Source organism: Dromaius novaehollandiae, chromosome 1, assembly GCF_036370855.1.
Source record: "Dromaius novaehollandiae isolate bDroNov1 chromosome 1, bDroNov1.hap1, whole genome shotgun sequence".
NCBI classification, from domain to species: Eukaryota; Metazoa; Chordata; class Aves; order Casuariiformes; family Dromaiidae; genus Dromaius; species Dromaius novaehollandiae.
The window spans coordinates 194,414,956-194,429,657 of NC_088098.1; the positions used below are offsets into that span (position 1 = coordinate 194,414,956).

Consider the following 14,702-nt stretch of genomic DNA (forward strand, 5'->3'; position numbering starts at 1 on the left):
TAAAAAACTACTCTCCAGTGAAAATAAAACACATGATCTGAACAAGTCTCATTTAAAATATGATTTTCTGTCCTTTTACAGAAGGAGACGATGAAGGTAGAAGGCAAGTTAGGATTTTAGCTTTCTATGTGCTGCTTCTTTCAACACAGATGCAGGAGAAGCACCTATGCAACTATTACTTGAAAGACACAGGAAAACAAGAACAAGCCTGAAAAAGTACACCAGAAAGCTGATGAGTAAAAAGGCTGACAAGTTAAAAATATATTTATTTATATATAAATATATATATATAAATATATTATATATTATAATGTATTATATATTAATATAGCATATTATATATTATTATAATATATAATATATTTTATGTTTATATTTTGTATATATATATGATATGTATTTTTTTATATATAATAAAAAATATACTTAAAATAGATAATGTACTTGTTTCCCCACCACCACCATGTATAAGAAAAGAAATAGGGAAAAGAAAGAAATAAGAAACAAAATGCATACTATTTGCACAACTCTAACAGGAAACTAAAAGCATGAAAGAAGTAACAAAAATGGAAGTTGCATTTATTGGTAATTAAAACTGGATGGATTAAAGTCATTCATCTCATCTGACAAAAGAAGCTAAACTGAAAGATCATATTTAATGCAAAATTATGGTCATCAACCAGAGCATGGATAGGGAACAATTCACTACTGTTAGAATTAATTCGTAATAGATGCCATTGCCAAAGCTTGGTCAAATTCAAATAAAACGCAAATGAGTAGTTCAGTAGATAGTTAGCAGGACTCAAATTTACCCAGTTCCACTTGTATGAATCTACTGAACACGATACTAAATGCTAAAAGATTCAATATCCAGTTGGTTTCTGTACAGTACATAACTCTTTACGAATAGCCTAACTACACATATTCTGCTTGCTCAACAGTATAAAATACAGATTATGCATGTGCAAATAAAAGATGGATTAGGGTCTTGCATGTTAAGTATGTATGTAATATACTTAACAGTCCAATAAATATCACTACAGGATGTTAAGTCAATGATCTAAAAGGAGGACTTAAACCACATTCCATTAAATTGCATTGTTTGGATGACAGTTCACATGGCCTATGGAGATTTAATTAAGTGTGCTAATCACTAAAATAAACTATGCCTTAACATACATGCAGCCATGTATCTACAATACTTTTTCAGAGATCCATATGTGCATTTAAATCTTAATCCTTCAGATATTTTATCTTTTCCAAGAGATGAAGGAAGTGGTAGCAAATCAATTCTTAAATGCCTTACCAATCTATCTACTATCCTACTATTGCTTCTTCTTTAAAATCCAAAATAAGGGCACAAAAATTCAGCAGAGAAACAGATCAACTTTACAAACTTCATCATTTTTAATTTTCAGAACTTTCACTGAATCATACATAATTTTATTTATATATACACACAAACACAGTAGCTACATCTAGACAACAGTATTTTGAAGTTACATGTACAAGATTAAAGCAAGCTTCCATAAATTTGACCTATACAAATATTTCCATTTTTAATTTACGTTTGCAAGGTATTTTACAATGAGCTGCTGAGAATAACACTCTCTTTATATCCATATAGGTATTATAAACTTAAGTGAATTTAACAAATTGTAACTTTTTCCATGCTAACAACATCTAGAGGTTCAAATACATGTTTTTACAGGGCATATCATTCCTACAGGAAGAAAGGGTAGCCAAAAGAGAGGATTTGCAAATATTCACTAACCTGTTCTCCACAGTCAAGCAGCATAGCCAATGGCCTCTCACTATCATAGCCATTCCATCAAGGGTATAAAAAAATATATAAGGGTTTAGAAAAAAAGTTCCAAGAACATTTTCCCTAAATTGTCTCAAATAACACTGGGGAAAAAAGTCAGTTTTGTTTCAGCTCCTAAATGGTAATACAGAGTCCATTCCAAAGCTCTTTTTCGAAATTAACATGTTGTTCATCACTTATTAGTATTACTTGCATCCAGTTTTTCCATTTTTGTACCCTCAGTAGGTAACATCCCCATATGAACAAGTATAAATAATACAAATACTTTGAGAGCCCTAAATAAAAAATTTTTCACAAAGTTTGTCACTGAGGGTTTTTTTTTTTTTTCCAACAACATAGTACACATTAAGAAATTGGTCAAGTTATGATTTGCACAGAAGCTACTACAAAGTATTTTGAAGAGATTATTGGCAACTTGCAGAAATGGAAGAGGCAGATATCTTTACTTCTGCAAGATTAATAATCAAAAAATATTTTTACAATTTGTCATTCATGGAATTTTTTAAAGTTCTGTTAAACTCCTGCTAGGTTTCAGTGATTGACAACACTGTTCAAGGTCAGATCTGACTTAGGTTTTGAAGACTTTGATTATGTTGGTGCCAATCAAATCTATTTCCATAATAAATCTACTACTAAGGAGTTATAACTTGGCTAGCCGCTCCAAGCTAGAACTCGGCAGGCAATTTTATGCTATTGAGTAAAAGAGAAAACTTTAGAGTGTTGAACCAAGTGTGCTCATGTAAATTTGAGTCATGTTTCACAGTGATTCAGAGATAGTGTCTACAAGCATACTTTCTACTCTTTTTTAAGAAGATGTCATACTGTTTACTTAACTATCATTAAATCAAGATACTAGTGTATCATTCATGCTATGAAGAAAACGCTAGCTTCCTATTTCTGCAAGGCAGCTTTTTTTTAAATTAAAGAGAATCAGAGAATTTACAGAAACTGCTAGCAGTTTAGTTTAAGGTCTTCTGAAATGAAGAACCATACTGCACAGGCAAAAGTAACACTCTCAGCCAGGGAAGTGATACAAAAGGTACTGGTTTCACTACAGAAACATCACTAACAGCAATCCTTCAAGAGTCAACATATCAAGTAACAAGGGTTGTTTAAACTAGGTAATACTTTATTTTTCAACCCTGTATTAGAAAACACAGCAAAGAGCATTAAGTTTATTAATATATTCAGTAAACACTTTGTAGAAAATAAAAAGGCATGTAGGCAATAACTGAGAAAGAGGAGATATTTCCATGATTTGTAGAGGATTTGGAGGATTCAGGAAAAGAACTGACATGCAAGAATAAGCAGCAAAGCACTAAGGCAAGCCACTGGTACCAAGGTCAGCATACGCACAGAAAAAAACTGCAAACAACTTATGGAGAATATAGTACTGTCCCTTCCAATTAATTAGGAAACAATCACAGGCAAGTCTCCATTTCTGCAAATATTAATGTTTTTCAAAATTCAGCATTAGGAAGTCTCCCAAAGATTAAGTATACAGTATTCAGTACTCTTATCTCAGTGTACAGCTCTCTCCAGTGGTGTTGCAGACACTTGCAGCTTCCACAAGATGTAAAAATGACCTTACTTACAAATTTCCACTATTTTTACATATGTAATTAAAAGCAAAAATGACAAGAATAGAATTTCTGTCTTTCTGCCATTTAGGAAAGAACATTTTCATTGAAATACAGGCAGTTTAGAAGAGGGATGAGAAGCTACAGAACACAATTCACTACTGAACCAACCAAGAAACTAAGGGATAACAAAACTATCCTGTAATTGTGGGATCTTGATTTTCACACTGCTACCCGAGATTAAGTACATCAATTGTAGGTATGACGGACAAGAGTTTCTTATTTCTGTGCACCATTGAAGGAAAAGATTATAGCAAAAGATGCTGACAGAGAAAAAGGCAAAAAAAAAAAAAAAACTAAACAAAGGAATGCTGATAAAGATCTTTTTTAATGCATAATTATTTGTTTCATAAAGTGGAAAAGACTGCAGGCTGATAAAATATCATGTTGGTAAAACAGACATCTGCAATATAGGTTTTCCCTAATATTTGGCTATCTCATTGCTTTTTAGGTGGTCATATTATTCAGACACACTATGTAAAAGTATGTTACAAGTGTGTAACAGGCAGAATCTATTACCAGTTCCCAGAATGCTTAATATTGAATGCAAAATATGTGGCAACATTACAAAGAAATAACAGTGCAATTGCAAAAAATGGTAATAATGTGAAAAAGTACAGTAAGAAGTTCAAATTGGCTTGGACTTGAATTTGGCTTGACAGGAGCATGGCAGTTTTCACATAATACACTTATTAAACATTTACAGTCCTGTACTACCTAATTTGTTTTATTGTACAAAAATACATCTCCATAAAGGAACCAAAAAGGAATGCATAAAAAAAAGCTGTAAATAGGCAAGATGTCACTATACTCATAAAATCAGAAATGCAGTTCTTGCTTAAACCAGTTCAGATAGAGGATTTTGTGAAAAGATAAAACTTTTTTTGGAGGAGGGAGGGGGCAGGAGGGATTGGAGATAAGTTTCATTAAGTCAGAGAGAAAGCCATTACATTTTTGACATTGACCTTTTCACCCTAACATTCAAATAATGAAACTTTCTGACATACTAAAGGTCACTAGCAAACACTACAAAGTTTAACTTCATTAGAAAAGCTGCAAACACTTCCTGTTAAGATTTCTCAATTATGTCCATTAAAAAAGTATAATTTTCAATTACTTCAGCTTTGACAAACTTGAAATACTTAAGACTGATATAACACATATAAAGGTCTTCAGCTGAGTGTTGTTAATAGCTCAGTCACTTAAGAGAATGAATCCAAGACAAAATAAACTAAACCTGATGTAGCACAAATTGACAGAGCTATCTTAAAAAAAGGCTAGTTTCCCTATCCTCTGGAGTACAAATGTGAATTTAAACCAGCAGTACTCTATCATAAATATATTCTGTCCCCCATGAAAGTTTGCCCAAAGCCTCTGAAAAGCCACACACTACTCTCTACAGACTCCTAATTTTAATAGTAAAATCTACAAAAATTCCATCCCTATTGATTACATACATGCTTTTGCAGCCTATACTTCAGCATGATTTGAATTAAGTTTAAGAGAGAACACAGTCATTAAAAAAATCTGGTATCTACAATAAGGCATGGTCTAAGCAAGACTAAAAGTGAAACTGAATGTATCGACCCAGCTCAAGAGATCAGAATTCTCCCATTCTTCTTGGTAACGTTATGGCTGTAATAAGAACAACATGAAGTCAATTGCTCAAACAGAAGGCTTAAACTAATTGCTACTAAACTGAAACACTGGTGTTCATGTGAAGTCATACTTTTTGAAAATAATACTGACCAGATTGAAGAATAAAACACAGTAGTTTAATTACTACAAAGGGCACTATGGGAGAACTATGCAAGACCACAAAGCTTACAAAAGCCCATTATGTCTGCCATTGGTAAATGAAGAGGGCTCATTTCATACAAGGCCTTATCTTGACAGATGCACTTTCCTTGCGGATTCATTCCTGCTACTATGTGCATGCAATCTGTCAAACACCCATCCAAATATCAAGCTCTTTGATGTAACGAATGATAGTAAAGATGTCAAATTATTGATTCAAGACCAGAACAGTTATTATTTCAGAGGTAGTTGAGAGCAATATTTGAAGTAACTTTGATTTCCACACACTTTTTCTATCTTGGTCACATAGAAGCTACTAGGCAATTGTTTTGCCTCTTTTGTTTTTTTTCCATGAAGCCCTTTGGGAGAAATTCAGTTAATATATTAATTTTGTAATTCACCTGGCTTCTTAAAGGGATGCCTTCGAAATACAGTACCTTGCCCTTCCGGCCTCGGTGAGAAACCTGACACATTGGTGCTCAGAACACATTTGCCAAGGGACATACTTGCAATCTTGTTTATGCCTCCAGAAAAAAAGAAGATATAACTTAGTGGAATTCTCAATATCAGTTGAGATCATAAGCATAAGTATCCCGAATGCCTTTGGCATTTCCCAGCTAGTGAACCAACAGCATATGGAAGCAGAATTGTCCTGGGACTGATCCATCCCACAACATGAAACAGTCACACCAATATTACCCATACAGGTGCTTTCAAAAAGATAGGAAATGTTCACTACAACCTCTCTGTGCTTTTGAGCTCTACAATATTCAGGTGAGGCAGTGCAATCTGTCCATATGAGCTTCCTAACTAATGCAGCTGGAAAACTGTTCTCAGTGAGAAATGGTACAAAAGACTTCTGCTGTTCTGTCATGGAAAGCACATACACGCAATAAGGAAGACTAAAACTATCTTCTGTGTCACACTTACCCAGGATATGGGTTATTCCCCAGCAAACATGCACATGATGAAACTGGAACTTGGCAAACAGTATCATGTAAGTATATAACCCCGTAAGACATGGTTTTGCCAACATTCAGATACCATGAGTGTTTACATATAATAGAGAGACATCAATAGTGCATAAATACTCTATTTTGAAAGGGATAAACTGAAAAAAAGTTATTTGATTTGGAGACCTATATAATCTCAACATGGTGGAGATAGGCAACGTGCATGCCAAAGGCACAAAACTGAACCTCAAATTTCTAAGCTGTTCTTCCCCCTGCTTTGAGTGCAAGGAAAGGTTTCATACTAAACTGAATGAACAATCACTTAGTAAGAGATATAAGAGATAATCAAAGCCCTCAAGGAATGTGAGTTACACCATGAAGATCAGGAAATACAAAACTAAAGCGAGAACTGGAACCAAACTCAGCTAATCAGTGTAAATAAAAGAGATTAATATTACACTTTAATAGCTTAAAAAAAGGAAAGTGGCACTATTCAATAAATTAATGCATAAATGTATGGATATAAATGGATACATGTAATTTAGAAGGACATTGTATTACTCTAGGATAATTTCTATTTGATCAGTCTATGATAAAACAATTTGCACTTTCACTGAAAATCATTTATTATCATCTGAGTTCTGAATTGGAAAGCATAGTTAATACACAGATGGGTTAGACCATCATTCAGGAAAACAGTAAGACAAGACTAGAAAAACAGAAACATTATTAAATATGGTGGCCAAAGCAAGAATTACCACTATCAGCTCAAAAAAAAACCAAACAAAAATGTTAAAAAAGAAAAAACTAAGGATAAGGAAGGTTCATGTGTAGATGATCACAGCTAAGAGTATACACATTAGTGCTATGCAAACACCGTTCCAGACAAGGTACTTCCAAAAAAATATTAATTTCTAACATGTATTTTAAGACACTGGCAAGAACTTGCTTGGAATACTAGGTATTGTTGTTGTACTACATACAACTGTCAGCACCTATAATCAAGATAATTAATTCAAAGCAGAAAAGGTGCAGATAAAGTCTATGACCTCAGAAGAGCATATCTACAGAGGAGACAAGAAGAGATGGTCAGAGGGATAAGTTTGAGAAAAGACAGAATACACTATGAATACCAGAAAAACTGAAAGATCTTTCCAAGTTAAAAAAGAACAGTAACTTAAAAATAAATAGAAACATTCCAGTCGATGAAGAAAATACTGCTAAGACTTCTAGTTTTCAATGTAACAAAGTTTTAGAACAACTTTCTGACCAATAATTGCAGCAAAATGCCCAAATAGACTAGGGCAAGAACAATTTTTTTTACCTTCCTCTGGCACTTGGAAAGGAAGCAGGTGGAGGGGATTATTATTTTCCTTTACATTAACTGTATTTTCAAAACAGCATAATAATTCTAAAACATAGTAATAAGTCTTAGATACATTGTGTTACTGTTAGAAGGTTAACACTTGTATTCATACAAGGGGAGAAAATAAAACATGTAAGAGCACCATGGATGCCCCAGGAGGTGAGGAAGAGGGTAAGAGCAAGATGACACAGTGTAGAAGACTACAAACAGACATGAGTTACAAATCAAAATTAGTCTCTGTACTGCCTCTGGGAGAAAACAGCACTTGGGATCATTTTAGTAGTTGATTTATTTGTCCAAAAAATAAAAAATAAAAAAAAATAAAAAAGAGTCTTACTGAGCCTTACCATGAAAATCTAACAAAAATTGAAAAGAATACCAGCATACTACCACAGAAGAAAAACTGTATTTTATAAAACTTTGGAGATGGATAACAAATACAAAATTATTTAGTAATGAGCCAGAATTTGTATACAGAAATGAGGTTCCCTCCAATGCCTAACTTCATACACAGTGATAAAAAAAATTATAAATGCCTAACACCCTATTACAAATGATACAATCACAAAACTATTACAGAGCAAACAAAGACCAGAATGCTCTAAATCCTGTATCCTAACAAAAATAATGGGCACAGCTGTCATCCTGCAGAGACCAGAGATAAAAGGAAAATCTTAACAGAAACTCTACTAACCTCATTTATAGGAAAAGTCAACAAACAGAAAGAAGTAAAAGAAAAAAATGCTTGTGGAAAGGTTTGAATTGCAAGACTCAAAGGAAAGCTTGGGTATTGCACTGCAAAAATAAGATGTCACGCTACATAACACTATGTCCAATCCTGATCAATGTGAATTATGAATGAACATTTATATTAGGGTTGCATACAGAAGCTGAGTGTCTCATAAAGAGAATTTGTCTACATTGCTGGCTCATATCAGTTTAGCTTCTTTTTTTTCAGACAGCTACAACATTTTTAGTTAAATTTCACATAAGTTTTTTTTCAATCTATGGTTTGCTGGCATGTACAATAATAGTGTCCCTGAAAACAGAAGAACCACCAATGACTGTATAACACAAATGAATTAAGACTTACCACAGTCAGGTGACCTGAGTCTTCTAGCAGTAGGTTTTTAGGACCATTGGACTAGAAGAAATTTGACCAAGCAGTAGACTCTTGATGTTTCAATGTCATCTGCAAAATCTAGCTTACCTTTGGCATGTATCTCTATGCTTCTCGACTAACACATAGCTCTCTTTGCCAGTGAAAGATCTTTGTTTAGGCCTATAACTTCTTTTCACTCTTATATAATTATTTATCCCTATGGGGTTGTGTTTTTACCTGGCTTAGGTACAAACAAGACTGTACACACTGCTGGCTTACAGCTATTCCAAGCCTTCCCTACAATGAATTTCTGAACTCTGTAGTTTGTTTTCCCTTTTCAAATTCATCCTTAAACAGCTACTTATCCCTTTATCTAACATTTTTAACTGGAAGTATTTGAGGTAAGCTAAAGGAAAGCTAATAAAAGATAGGAAGTAATGACAACAGTTGCAACTCATCACTTGCATCTTCACTGCACAGTGATAGCCAAGCTCTTTGTGCGGATTACAGCATAGGTTTGCTTTGATTCAGGCTCAGACTCGTGCTCATATGCAGTAAGGATCTACGCCTCATCTTGCTAACAGACACAGGAACACTTTCGAACAACATCTCCCAAGAAGTACAAAAATCTACCTAGAAGAGAAACCTGACGCACATCAGCATTTAAAAAACAAACAAAAAGTCAAGACACTAACACCCAGAGGAGGTTACAGTAGAAAATTCAGTAGAAGCTAATCTTTAGCTGTTATTAAAAAGCTATGCTTTCATAACAAAAAGGAATAAGCTTTAAAAGTATAAAAATAGACAGAACTGCTTGCATCACCTATGGTTATGAGCGTACAATCAAGACATGATAGCTCAAAGAGTTTCCACCTATTTCTTGCAGCATAGTAACTGTTCATGCACACATTCTATGTTCTTCTCTCCTGGCTCCCCATTACTTCCCTTGAAATTATAAGGTTAACATAGTCAAGCTCTGAGACTAACAAAAGTTTCTGGCAAATCCTGTTGACAACTGAATCCATCACTAATCCACCTGTTTGCTCACAGTTACTGCTCCTTTAGCAGAAATAGCTGGAATTGTCCATACCTCAGCCAGATTTTAGCTCAACACACACCTACATTAAACTCTTTAAGCCAAAAGGCTCAGTTTAGCATAGAAACAATTGAGGCACTGAAACTTACTTCTGCCAGCTCAGCTGTAGGGACCAACCAGCTTTATCAGACAACTGGAGAAGAAAGTTTAGGGGCTGAGGGGAAGGCATTCAACTGAGAACCAAAAGGTAAGGGGGGGAGGGGTTGTGGAAAACACACATCACACACACAAATGGTTCAAGAACATCCAGGTTTAAAGTCTAAGAATCACTGAGCAAGGTGAGAGAAGGAGTAGGATTTCTTGGGCAATGAAGGATTAGAATCAGAAGCCTGAGTAGGTAGAAGGACCAACTAGAGAGAGAAGTCAATAGAGAAGTAGAGAGAGGCCATAGCAGACAGGTCAGGTGCAGTGACAAAAAAGAGACGTACACATCAGCTAGAATTCAGTCCTTTCCAGACTCTGTAATAGAAACTAGAATCATCATATTAATTACACCACTCTTCTACCAATAATGAATATTTGCAAGAATCCACTGAAAAGTGCTCATATCTCATACCACTTAATGCTGGTTAGCGGAAAGTAATAACTTATTGCTACTAATAGCATTCCATTAATCTAATTAGTAGCAGCTACATGTAGCTAAAGGTTACAATTTAACAACTCACAGGAGCACATCCATACAAATAATTTGTTTACCACTTTTCCTGAAAAAAAGGAACAGCAGATGTAAGTTAAAATGACAGTAAAGTTACAAGAACAGTTGTTCAGAGTTCAGAAACATCAGAATGAAGATTTCTTATACAATATTAAATATAATAAATACAAACGAGTTGATTTGCCTGATCCTTCATCACTTTTTTCCCCACCACAGAACTTCTGTCCCATTCAACCTTAAGCATATGGTCCACTTAAGAAGTAATTACTCCATTTTTCTCCTTGTCACTTAATGTGCATCCCGTGTTACTCAGTATTTAAACCCTGCTCTGACAAGACTTGATTTCCTACTGGGCTTCTGTATGGGACTCATAACTATAGTATGTTAGCATGCCATAAAAATTAACTTATTTTCACATTTCCATGAATTAGGTATTATTCTCATTTCACAGATGACTAACCTGAGTAACAGCTTGTAGTTTAAAAAACATTCACCAATTCTGACTGCACAATTAGAGAAATTTAGGGCACAACTTTCAAAGCACTCCATATTATCACACTACGCCTGAAAACAGAGCCTCTGTTAAGTCATGCAAAAGAGAAGTCAGGGCCTAAAGCCTGTCACCCAGGAAATCGGCACTCTACTAATGAGCACTCATGAAAAGTTGGTTTAAACAGACTTATCTGGCATCACAATAAACTGACAGAAAGAATGAATTCCAGTATTTCAAAGTGACATTCAATCACCCACATCATAAGATATGATTTCCCTTCCCACAGTCCCCTGTCAATTCATTTCACATTTTCCAGCTTTTGGAGCACACGACAACCATCTTCCATATGCAGCTCTATTTCCTAAATAAAGTAAGATGAAAAAGTCTTCTATAAATCATAAGTGAAGCCTAGCCTAACATATACATAGGAGGAGGAAAGGAATGAATTAAAACAATGTTTCCTAAGTTTTAAGAGAATTGGCAATTTGCGTAACTTCAATGCTTTTTTATGTAATACACAAAAGGATGGAGGAAATAACCCATTAAGAAATAAAAAGTTACTCCAAAGTTACTCTTTTATGACACTGTAAGAAAGCCCTGATGCAGTTAACTACAAGCAACATTTGCAACTCAAGGAATTACAGTTAAAGGTTTTTGTTTTTTCAGACAAAGTCTTTTTTTTCCTCCCTTCTTCGTAAGACTTTCAAAAGGCTGATTCTTGATGCTGGATTGAACTACAACGTGGATACACTGGGGATGCCTCAGAGGGAACGAGAGGCTGCTCTGAAAGAAGCGGTGGACAACTAATGGGTATCTTCACACAAAAGCTGTAAAACCCCACTCTACAGTTACTTTCTCCATCTTTAGCTGAACGATAACCTAATCTTCCTTAAAACAGCTATAAACTGTAGTTTAGCTGACTACACTATGAGAGCAATTAAGACAATAACATTTTTGAGTGCGTAACTTACGCACTCAATTTAGACAGAAGAAACATCTACTAGGATTTCTAATTAAGCCAGATAAAAAGTACACAGAGTTAGGACTGGCTAGAATCAATTCCAAAGGAACAGCGCCTAAATCAGAAAGCTCCAGATGGGGTCCTGATCCCTGGTTAGGTACCACTATATAAATGGTGACAGACACAAGATGATTTGTACAAACATGTCCATCTGTTCCCAGTGAGGTGTGGCTTCTCCTTTCTTAAAATTAACTTTTCCAGCATATTAGTAACAAAGTTGTCATCAGCTGAAGATCACTGAATATAAAACAAGAATACTGTAGAATGTTTTCTGTTGTTGAAATAGGATGCAGAAGAGTAAATTCCATAGATAGGAACAAAATAATGAAGGATTTAATCTTCAGAACCTACTTCAAGGACTATATATTTTCTCACATATTGGAGAAGGTTAAAAAGCAATACAGGCAGAGAAGTAGGGACAGATAGTAAAAACCTTTTAAAATAGCTGAAGCATTATTTTGTTTTTAAAAATCAAAATGTTAAAATATTAGTCACATTTCAGGGAATTGTTTCAAGCCAGACATGTTACAGTAACTATTCACATAAATACTTTATTTTTATTGTAGAATCCAAGGTGTTCCAAAGTTTTTGAAATAAGTCACTAGCTTACTAAAATAACAAGGTTTATTTTCATTCATACATTGTATTTGTAATAATATATTCTAAGTAAAGAATACATTCTGATAAATATCAAAACTAAGCAGAAAAGAATCAGATTTTCTAGGCAACAACATTAAACTAAAAAAACCTCACCAATGGAAGAACAACTGGTATGTCATTATCTACATACATGCGCAGTTTTAATTTTAGCCTCTGAGGAAGAGATTTTTTTTTTAAAGCTTATATTTTGCGATTCTTCAGAAGTCTGCACATAATTCCTTCCAGGATCTGTCAATGCTTTTCCAATATAGTCCAGATGATGCTACAAATCAGGGTAAAACACGAATACTTTCCCAACAAGGATGATTGCATTGCCTGACACCTTTTAAAAAAAAACCACCACGCAATGAGTTTCCTCAGTGTTCCCTTACCAGCTAGTTCCAAAACTGACTGACTGAAAGCCTTCAAGATTCTCTCAGTCTTTCCAAAGCTTATTTCAAGTTACAGTAGTGAGAGTCTGTGTTCAGGGTACAAACACCACTACTTTAGAAACTTACTGAAAGAAGTACAATACACAACCTTACCACTTGTCAGTACCAGACAGCAGATCTACCTTTTTGTTCTAATGAAACTTACTGAAGAAAAAAACCTTATCAAGAAAGCAGAAGGTATGCATTTGGGCTAAATAATACTAAAGAAGGGTGGGAAAAGGGACATTAGAATTTGTTATTTTTCCCTATCAGTTTCATTCCATTTATATCATACTTTCCTCCATTTCCTACTTGGCACACTTTTACCATTCATCTTCACATTTTCCTATACCCTGCTGCCCTGAAAATTCTCCTTGTGCAACAAGTAGCTTGTATCACCTCTTCCAAACTTAGCCTTAAAGAAAACATTTACTCCAAAAACCTATAAATGATGATCCCTCACTAAAGGACTCCTGCACATGACCATACAACCTTTTACTCTTCTGTATGAACCCAAGTTGTTTGAATGAAGAAAGAACCAGAGAAAAAAAACATAACCTGAGATCCTGATAGAGCAATGTATCCCAACAGAAAAAGCATCTCTTTTGATCTATGGAAGGTAGCACAGCCTCCTGTTGCACAGCCAAAAATGGATAATGCCCAATGTTACATCCATATTTTATTACTATACTCTCTCCAAGTGCTATCAACTATGAGCGTTACTTATATTTTTAATTACAGCATAACAATAATTTAGCTGACTTGCTCAATCTAAATCTAAGTAAGCTTGATAGACACATTCTAAAAGCAATATTTATATGGCAAACAAGATAAAAAGATTTTAGCATACAAATATTACATATATATGATTTTCCATTTGAATTTGATTTACTTAAATTGTAGTTTATTTTTTGCCGAAACAGTTATCCAACCTGTCCAATCAGTAAGAGAATGCAAGAGACACACAGGCAATTATAGTTGTATAATAAGTACTAAAAAAAAAAAAAAAAAAAAAAAAAAAAAGCAAAACCCAAAAGACACCCTCACTATAACAAAGTACAGCCTTACTTCAAACATAGACACAAGATGTCATGCAAGTACCAAACTACTTTCTACAGTAGTGCACACTTTGAGATGCAAGTGATGAACGTGATACATACACCTCAATTAAACTATCTTTATCTGATTGTCTATCACTCTCAGTTTTCTTTTAGAGTAGTCTGAGCATAAGGTAAATTCAGCTGTTTCATGTCTTTTTGAGGTATTACTTCGTACAAGCACATACAACATTTAGAGCATATCTATATTACATATAGGATGTGCTGAGCAGAATTTCTACCAGCTAAAAACAGAAGAATTCCACTGGTTTGAAAGCAAAAAACCTTAAGGAATGCACATCATCTTACCTCCCTCCTAAAACATGGGATTTGATACTCACTTTTAACTATACAGCCACTCAATTTTTAAGCATTCCATCTATGCCATCGCCAGCATACAGAAGTCAATTACAGCCAAAGCACTTACCCATCAAACACAAAACAAAGACCAACATGAAAACACTTCAGCAGTTGCGTTAGATCAGAAAAAAGAACGCCTAAGAAAATAATCACAGTTCTTTGTAAGTAACCATTCAGGAGTCAAACATGCAAGTCAGAATAAGGCTTGCAGAACAAAACCCAGCTCT

At 34.5% G+C, this 14,702-nt stretch overlaps 1 protein-coding gene across 4 annotated transcripts in view; it reads right to left on the reverse strand.

The window, feature by feature from the left end:
• The window catches only part of PDS5B (PDS5 cohesin associated factor B), a 108,209-nt gene that overhangs the window by 92,242 nt on the left and 1,265 nt on the right, over positions 1 to 14,702 (reverse strand). The window lies entirely within an intron of this gene.